A 7410-nucleotide genomic window follows, 5' to 3' on the forward strand; every position below is an offset into this window, starting at 1 on the left:
ATTCATTCTCTTCACCGTCTATTTTAATGGGGAAATTAAAGGTGATAGGCTCTCACAACTGATTGACAATTATTTACTGCCTTGACAATTATTTACTGCCTGCATCATAGAAATTCTCATTTGGCCTGAAATCTGGATTTAATGTGGTTGGATAAAGTCAAGAGAAAAGCGCCTGTTAGCTCAGATGGTCAGAGCGTGGTGCTAATAACGCCAAGGTCATGGGTTCAATCCCCATACTGGCCAAGGATTGCCAGGATATCATGTTTTTATTTAGTCTGTGTTATTCCAGCCTCTGAAACTGTCCTATTCCAAAGAAGAATCCAATAGAAAGTGAGCTGATACTACATCCCATCCAGGTTCAATGATCTACCTTCATCCAAATATTTTTTGTGGAAACCCATCCATCCTGTCTAGCAATGCCAAGCCAGTAGGTGATCCCACTGGTAACATTCTCAAGTATTCTCCCAGGCCAATTAAAACAAATCTAAACTGTGTCTTTACCTGACATTGTCAGAACGTAATGGTGATACTATGTGATTGTAAGTTAAATCGCAAAACCCCCTGGTAACACTCATTCAACGATAAATCCGTCCACACTTGCAGTAGATATTTAAATTCATGATAGCGTTGCAAACCTCAGGTGTTGAAAGATATTTTTCTGGTCCTCCTACTCTGCAGGTGAATAATAGCAGTTAAAAAAAAAATGAAACTGTTGCATTTAGGGACCACGTGGCCTAATGGACAAGGCGTCTGACTTCGGATCAGAAGATTGAGGATTCGAGTCCCTTTGTGGTTGAAACTTCCAAGATATTTGTAAGAAGTCTTGCGCAAAGTTGAATTTCATCAGATATATGCATTTTTGTTTCCAACAAAATGTACTTCCATTATAGTTACATTCATTCTCTTCACCGTCTATTTTAATTGGGAAATTAAAGGTGATAGGCTCTCACAACTGATTGACAATTATTTACTGCCTGCATCATAGAACTTCTCATTTGGCCTGAAATCTGGATTTACTGTAGTTGGATAAAATCAAGAGAAAACGGCCTATTAGCTCAGATGGTCAGAGCGTGGTGCTAATAACGCCAAGGTCATGGGTTCAATCCCCATACTGGCCAAGGATTGCCAGGTTATCATGTTTTTATTTAGTCTGTGTTATTCCAGCCTCTGAAACTGTCCTATTCCAAAGAAGAATCCAATAGAAAGTCAGCTGTTACTACATCCCATCCAGGTTCAATGATCTACCTCCATCCAAAGGTTTTTTTGTGGAAACCCATTCATTCTGTCTAGCAATGCCAAGCCAGTAGGTGATCCCACTGGTAACATTCTCAAGTATTCTCCCAGGCCAATTAAAAAAAATCAAAACTGTGTCTTTACCTGACATTGTCAGAACGTAATGGTGATACTATGTGACTGTAAGTTAAATCCCAAAAAAAACCCGGTAACACTCATTCAACGATAAATCCGTCCACACTTGCAGTAGATGTTTAAATTCATGATGGCGTTGCAAACCTCAGGTGTTGAAAGATATTTTTCTGGTCCTCCTACTCTGCAGGTGAATAATAGCAGTTAAAAAAAAATGAAACTGTTGCATTTAGGGACCACGTGGCCTAATGGACAAGGCGTCTGACTTCGGATCAGAAGATTGAGGGTTCGAGTCCCTTCTTGGTTGAAACTTCCAAGATATTTGAAAGAAGTCTTGTGCAAAGTTGAATTTCATCAGGTATATGCATTGTTGTTTCCAACAAAATATACTTCCATTATATTTAAATTCATTCTCTTCACCGTCTATTTTAATGGGGAAATTAAAGGTGATAGGCTCTCACAACTGATTGACAATTATTTACTGCCTGCATCATAGAAGTTCTCATTTGGCCTGGAATCTGGATTTACTGTAGTTGGATAAAATCAAGAGAAAAGGGCCGGTTAGCTCAGATGGTCAGAGCGTGGTGCTAATAACGCCAAGGTCATGGGTTCAATCCCCATACTGGCTAAGGATTGCCAGAATATCATATGTTTTTATTTAGTCTGTGTTATTCCAGCCTCTGAAACTGTCCTATTCCAAAGAAGAATCCAATAGAAAGTCAGCTGTTACTACATCCCATCCAGGTTCAATGATCTACCTCCATCCAAAGGTTTTTTTGTGGAAACCCATTCATTCTGTCTAGCAATGCCAAGCCAGTAGGTGATCCCACTGGTAACATTCTCAAGTATTCTCCCAGGCCAATTAAAAAAAATCTAAACTGTGTCTTTACCTGACATTGTCAGAACGTAATGGTGATACTATGTGATTGTAAGTTAAATCGCAAAACCCCCTGGTAACACTCATTCAACGATAAATCTGTCCACACTTGCAGTAGATATTTAAATTCATGATAGCGTTGCAAACCTCAGGTGTTGAAAGATATTTTTCTGTTCCTCCTACTCTGCCGGTGAATAATAGCAGTAAAAAAAAAAGTGAAACTGTTGCATTTAGGGACCACGTGGCCTAATGGACAAGGCGTCTGACTTCGGATCAGAAGATTGAGGTTTCGAGTCCCTTCGTGGTTGAAACTTCCAAGATATTTGTAAGAAGTCTTGTGCAAAGTTGAATTTCATCAGGTATATGCATTGTTGTTTCCAACAAAATATACTTCCATTATATTTAAATTCATTCTCTTCACCGTCTATTTTAATGGGGAAATTAAAGGTGATAGGCTCTCAAAACTGATTGACAATTATTTACTGCCTTGACAATTATTTACTGCCTGCATCATAGAAGTTCTCATTTGGCCTGAAATCTGGATTTACTGTAGTTGGATAAAATCAAGAGAAAAGGGCCGGTTAGCTCAGATGGTCAGAGCGTGGTGCTAATAACGCCAAGGTCATGGGTTCAATCCCCATACTGGCTAAGGATTGCCAGGATATCATGTTTTTATTTAGTCTGTGTTATTCCAGCCTCTGAAACTGTCCTATTCCAAAGAAGAATCCAATAGAAAGTCAGCTGTTACTACATCCCATCCAGGTTCAATGATCTACCTCCATCCAAAGGTTTTTTTGTGGAAACCCATTCATTCTGTCTAGCAATGCCAAGCCAGTAGGTGATCCCACTGGTAACATTCTCAAGTATTCTCCCAGGCCAATTAAAAAAAATCTAAACTGTGTCTTTACCTGACATTGTCAGAACGTAATGGTGATACTATGTGATTGTAAGTTAAATCGCAAAACCCCCTGGTAACACTCATTCAACGATAAATCCGTCCACACTTGCAGTAGATATTTAAATTCATGATAGCGTTGCAAACCTCAGGTGTTGAAAGATATTTTTCTGTTCCTCCTACTCTGCCGGTGAATAATAGCAGTAAAAAAAAAAGTGAAACTGTTGCATTTAGGGACCACGTGGCCTAATGGACAAGGCGTCTGACTTCGGATCAGAAGATTGAGGGTTCGAGTCCCTTCGTGGTTGAAACTTCCAAGATATTTGTAAGAAGTCTTGTGCAAAGTTGAATTTCATCAGGTATATGCATTGTTGTTTCCAACAAAATATACTTCCATTATATTTAAATTCATTCTCTTCACCGTCTATTTTAATGGGGAAATTAAAGGTGATAGGCTCTCACAACTGATTGACAATTATTTACTGCCTTGACAATTATTTACTGCCTGCATCATAGAAGTTCTCATTTGGCCTGAAATCTGGATTTACTGTAGTTGGATAAAATCAAGAGAAAAGGGCCGGTTAGCTCAGATGGTCAGAGCGTGGTGCTAATAACGCCAAGGTCACGGGTTCAATCCCCATACTGGCCAAGGATTGCCAGGATATCATATGTCAAATAGTGGAAATTATAAAAAATATCATGCTGTCACGGATGACTGTTGTTGTTCATCACACTTTTGGAGTGAATTCTTGAACCTGAACGCAGTACCTCAGACCGCTTTGCAATCCTGACCTAAAAATACTGAAAGTAGCTAAAATGATGAAAAACATCTTGCTATCATTTATTAAATATGCCTCTAAATAACACATGGAATATTATGTTTCAACTCTTTAACACAAACACCGTTGCGGTATTTCAATTCAGAGAGCAATGTGTTACATATGCCTCAGCCAACGAACAACACCAGTGACTGTCAGAAGTGGGATTTGAAACCACGCCTCCAGTGGAGACTGCGGCATAAACGCAGCGCCTTAGACCGCTCGGCCATCCTGACTGAGAAATATGTCAAATAGTGGAAATTATAAAAAATATCATGCTGTCACAGATGACTGTTGTTGTTCATCACACTTTTGAAGTGAATTCTTGAACCTGAACGCAGTACCTCAGACCGCTTTGCAATCCTGACCTAAAAATACTGAAAGTATCTAAAATGATGAAAAACATCTTGCTATCATTTATTAAATATGCCTCTTAATCACACATGGAATATTATGTTTCAACTCTTTAACACAAAAACCATTGCGGTATTTCAATTCAGAGAGAAATATGTTACATATGTCTCTGCCAACGAACAACACCAGTGACTGTCAGAAGTGGGATTTGAACCCACGCCTCCAGCAGAGACTGCGGCCTAAACGCAGCGCCTTAGACCGCTCGGCCATCCTGACTGAGAAATATCTCAAATAGTGGAAATTATAAAAAATATCATGCTGTCACAGATGACTGTTGTTGTTCATCACACTTTTGAAGTGAATTCTTGAGCCTGAACGCAGTACCTCAGACCGCTTTGCAATCGTGACCTAAAAATACTGAAAGTAGCTAAAATGATGAAAAACATCTTGCTATCATTTATTAAATATGCCTCTAAATAACACATGGAATATTATGTTTCAACTCTTTAACACAAAAACCATTGCGGTATTACAATTCAGAGAGCAAAATGTTACATATGCCTCAGCCAACGAACAACACCAGTGACTGTCAGAAGTGGGATTTGAACCCACGCCTCCAGTGGAGACTGCGGCCTAAACGCAGCGCCTTAGACAGCTCGGCCATCCTGACTGAGAAATATCTCAAATAGTGGAAATTATAAAAAATATCATGCTGTCACAGATGACATTGGTTGTTCATCACACTTTTGAAGTGAATTCTTGAACCTGAACGCAGTACCTCAGACCGCTTTGCAATCGTGACCTAAAAATACTGAAAGTAGCTAAAATGATGAAAAACATCTTGCTATCATTTATTAAATATGCCTCTAAATAACACATGGAATATTATGTTTCAACTCTTTAACACAAAAACCATTGCGGTATTACAATTCAGAGAGCAACATGTTACATATGCCTCAGCCAACGAACAACACCAGAGACTGTCAGAAGTGGGATTTGAACCCACGCCTCCAGTGGAGACTGCGGCCTAAACGCAGCGCCTTAGACAGCTCGGCCATCCTGACTGAGAAATATGTCAAATAGTGGAAATTATAAAAAATATCATGCTGTCACAGATGACATTGGTTGTTCATCACACTTTTGAAGTGAATTCTTGAACCTGAACGCAGTACCTCAGACCGCTTTGCAATCCTGACCAAAAAATACTGAAAGTATCTAAAATGCTGAAAAACATCTTGCTATCATTTATTAAATATGCCTCTAAATAACACATGGAATATTATGTTTCAACTCTTTAACACAAAAACCGTTGCGGGTCAGTGCTGTAGTGGTAAAATTAGAGGTGGGTAAACTCTGAATTTTGTGATCATACAGACCTCGACGCGATGAGGAGCAACGCAACACAAAGCGTTGCGACTCTGTAAGGCTGTCCTGGCTATATTGCATTATGTGATCAGTAAAATATTGATAATAAACTGATATACAATCAATGACAATGAATGAATGGGTTAGTAGTTTATAGTTAATTAAATCTAAGAAAACAGTGAAGAAAAGTATGTCAACACAACAAGACAATTGCAGATTAAGAACTATCTACATACGGAGTCTCCTTTTTACAGTAATGCCCAGAGGGCCTCCTTGTCCTCCACGTCAGGTCCTGCCTTGCACAGAGGAGCCATGAACCCCAGAACACGCGTTCTGGGGTTCATGGCTCCCCTGTGCTTCTCTCTCTATTCGACCTGGTGTTTCTCTCCCTGTGCTCTCTGCATCATTGCCTGTCCTCTCACTGCCTGAACAAATATGTTGAATTTAAGAGTTAACCAGTTAAGCAGCCTGTCAATTACTCTGACAACATAAGTTAAAGGAACACTCATGTACTACCTATGTCATCATAAATAGCCTATACAGCATGTTTTTTTTCACAACCAGCGAACACAGCGCGCGACTACTACCCCCCCCCCCCCGTTCCGCCCGCAACGATTACTTCACCCCCTCCCGTCGGACCTTCTCGACCGGTCCGCGAAATATTGTCTGACACGAAACCGGTCCGTGAGGTAAAAAGGTTGGGCACCACTGGGCTGATCCACAACGTGCTCCTGGATCCTGATTGGTGTCGCTGCTGCAGCCGCAAGGCACTGATTGGATGCTCACAGACCGTAATACAGCGCAGATGAAAATGATTCAGACTACGGCGTTTAGATGTTCAACAATAGGAAACGTAGTCTTAGCTGTTTTAAAATTACACCAAGTTTATTTCGGATTATTCCAACGGAAGAATACAAGGCGCAGGGAAGTTTGAGGTGCGTAAACGCCACTTTGAGGTGCGTAAACGCTATTTCCAAAATTCTAGAGGTGCGTAAACGGCGTTTACCCTCCACTACAGCCCTGGTTGCGGTATTTCAATTCAGAGAGCAATATGTTACTTATGCTTCAGCCAACGAACAACACCAGTGACTGTCAGAAGTGGGATTTGAACCCACGCCTTGAAGGGAGACTGCGACCTTAAAGCAGCGCCTTAGACCACTCAGCCATCCTGACTGTAAAATACCTAAAACATTGAAAATATGACAAATAGCAGGATAACCTACATTTCGTATATCATTGAATTGCACATCCTTTTTTACAAAAGAGCGAGAAATATCAGGTCTGATACCTGCAGCGTCCTCCCTTGTGGCACATACACATTCACGTAAGTGGACTTCACTGGTACTGGTGGCTCATCCAGTTCTAACCATGGTGCTCACGTACCGTGCTGTGAATGGATGGGGTCCAGCTTACATCCAGGACCTGGTCCAACCCGACATCCCGACCCGCACTCTCTGCTTCCTTCCACACAGTGAGGATCTGCTCACAGAATCTAAGACATGTCAAAGACTGCAGCACCATCCGAACTGTCAATCCAAAGAGGATCCATCACTGTAAGACCTCATAGAGACACATTTGACTTCCTGCCTGTCCTTTCTTCAAAGCAGAGGACTAAAAAACACTTGCTGGTCTTTGCCTCACTTTCAGTCTGGATTCTGGATCGGATCATACCGACCAGGACATCCTGCCACCACAGAGCAGATACTGAAGCACCATATTAACTAGGGGTGATCGAT

At 40.8% G+C, this 7410-nt stretch overlaps 10 non-coding genes across 10 annotated transcripts; 6 read left to right on the plus strand and 4 right to left on the minus strand.

The window, feature by feature from the left end:
* Positions 1-1599: 1599 nt before the first annotated feature.
* On the plus strand, positions 1600-1672 carry trnar-ucg (transfer RNA arginine (anticodon UCG)). Its single transcript has one exon. It is a non-coding gene; the product is annotated as a tRNA-Arg (tRNA).
* Positions 1673-1920: 248 nt separating this feature from the next.
* Positions 1921-1994, plus strand: trnai-aau (transfer RNA isoleucine (anticodon AAU)). Its single transcript has one exon. It is a non-coding gene; the product is annotated as a tRNA-Ile (tRNA).
* Positions 1995-2477: 483 nt separating this feature from the next.
* On the plus strand, positions 2478-2550 carry trnar-ucg (transfer RNA arginine (anticodon UCG)). The gene has a single exon. It is a non-coding gene; the product is annotated as a tRNA-Arg (tRNA).
* A 267-nt stretch (positions 2551-2817) lies between these two features.
* Positions 2818-2891, plus strand: trnai-aau (transfer RNA isoleucine (anticodon AAU)). Its single transcript has one exon. It is a non-coding gene; the product is annotated as a tRNA-Ile (tRNA).
* Positions 2892-3372: 481 nt separating this feature from the next.
* trnar-ucg (transfer RNA arginine (anticodon UCG)) lies at positions 3373-3445 on the plus strand. The gene has a single exon. It is a non-coding gene; the product is annotated as a tRNA-Arg (tRNA).
* Positions 3446-3712: 267 nt separating this feature from the next.
* Positions 3713-3786, plus strand: trnai-aau (transfer RNA isoleucine (anticodon AAU)). Its single transcript has one exon. It is a non-coding gene; the product is annotated as a tRNA-Ile (tRNA).
* Positions 3787-4108: 322 nt separating this feature from the next.
* trnai-uau (transfer RNA isoleucine (anticodon UAU)) lies at positions 4109-4191 on the minus strand. Its single transcript has one exon. It is a non-coding gene; the product is annotated as a tRNA-Ile (tRNA).
* Positions 4192-4502: 311 nt separating this feature from the next.
* On the minus strand, positions 4503-4585 carry trnal-uag (transfer RNA leucine (anticodon UAG)). Its single transcript has one exon. It is a non-coding gene; the product is annotated as a tRNA-Leu (tRNA).
* Positions 4586-4896: 311 nt separating this feature from the next.
* On the minus strand, positions 4897-4979 carry trnal-uag (transfer RNA leucine (anticodon UAG)). Its single transcript has one exon. It is a non-coding gene; the product is annotated as a tRNA-Leu (tRNA).
* A 311-nt stretch (positions 4980-5290) lies between these two features.
* trnal-uag (transfer RNA leucine (anticodon UAG)) lies at positions 5291-5373 on the minus strand. Its single transcript has one exon. It is a non-coding gene; the product is annotated as a tRNA-Leu (tRNA).
* Between the last annotated feature and the right edge of the window lie 2037 nt (positions 5374-7410).

Source organism: Gasterosteus aculeatus, chromosome 13 (genome assembly GCF_964276395.1).
Source record: "Gasterosteus aculeatus chromosome 13, fGasAcu3.hap1.1, whole genome shotgun sequence".
Taxonomy (NCBI): domain Eukaryota; kingdom Metazoa; phylum Chordata; class Actinopteri; order Perciformes; family Gasterosteidae; genus Gasterosteus; species Gasterosteus aculeatus.